The sequence below is a fragment of the Orycteropus afer genome, unplaced genomic scaffold (genome assembly GCF_000298275.1).
Source record: "Orycteropus afer afer isolate SDZICR_OR568_19922 unplaced genomic scaffold, OryAfe1.0 scaffold00025, whole genome shotgun sequence".
NCBI lineage: Eukaryota > Metazoa > Chordata > Mammalia > Tubulidentata > Orycteropodidae > Orycteropus > Orycteropus afer.
In genome coordinates, this window is record NW_006921612.1 from 9,075,322 (window position 1) to 9,076,310 (window position 989).

At 42.1% G+C, this 989-nt stretch overlaps 1 protein-coding gene across 1 annotated transcript in view; it reads left to right on the plus strand.

The window, feature by feature from the left end:
* The window catches only part of KIDINS220 (kinase D interacting substrate 220), a 183,065-nt gene that overhangs the window by 10,642 nt on the left and 171,434 nt on the right, over nucleotides 1–989 (plus strand). The gene's annotated exons all lie outside the window — the stretch shown is intronic.

Below are 989 nucleotides of genomic sequence, written 5' to 3' on the forward strand. Positions count from 1 at the left end.
CCGGTCCCTCTCGGGAGGGTAACAAGGGAAAGTGTTCAGTGCAGATCAGTGAGTAAGCACAAGCCCGCCTTGTTTCAGTACGTATGCTTAAACACAACAAATAGATACTTAAATTAATATTTGTCTAATTGAACTTCATTTTTGGTGTAAAATTAAAAACACTGATGTTTTAGCACTTTCCGTATCATCACTGTTTAAGCTGGTGCTTCCTCACTTGTCCCATGTCATGACACACAGATAGTGAACTATACTCTACTCTGTGATAAATGGGTGAGCCTCGCAACTGGAGGTGTACCTGACCCATTGTCCCTAAGGCTGTGGGATCACTTTTTCTGAACTTCTGTCACTCATTCTTGGCTCAAAAGCTGGGAAACTCTGATTTAACTAAGGGAGACTTAAGTTTAATCAATTAAGGTTATAAGGGAAGGCTTAAAAGACTTTATGTATATTATTTGTATCACCAGTGTTGTTATTATCAATTTAGTTTTCTTTCTCTAGTTCTATATTAGATAAAAATCTTATAATATGCAGTTAAAAAGCAAATTCCATATCATATTAAATTTGTATTTACAGTGTAGTAAATTACTTAGTGTGGCTTTTCTACCCATAAGTCTTTGTAAACTCCAAGGTAGGATTTTCTGTGACCAACTGAGGAGCTCCTAATTGCTAAAGTTGTCCACCTGGAGTATTTCTGTTGGGAGTGGCACAAAACAATGTTCTGGGAGGTGCCCACTTTCTCTCAAGTGCTTAGAGTTCTGATGCCATGATTGCCTAGTTTGACCCCCCTGCCGGGCTCAAAAGGAGGCCTCCTAGAGGCAGAACTGTCTCTGACTGCTGGTTGAGGAAGATGTCCTGCTGAAAGAGACACACGCTCCTGAGACACGCGCTGCTGGGAAGAGATGCAAGAGACACGCATTGCTGAGTGAGACACTGAGGGACACGCACTGCTGGGAGAGAGACTGTGAGAGACTGTTGGCTGAGGGACGGTG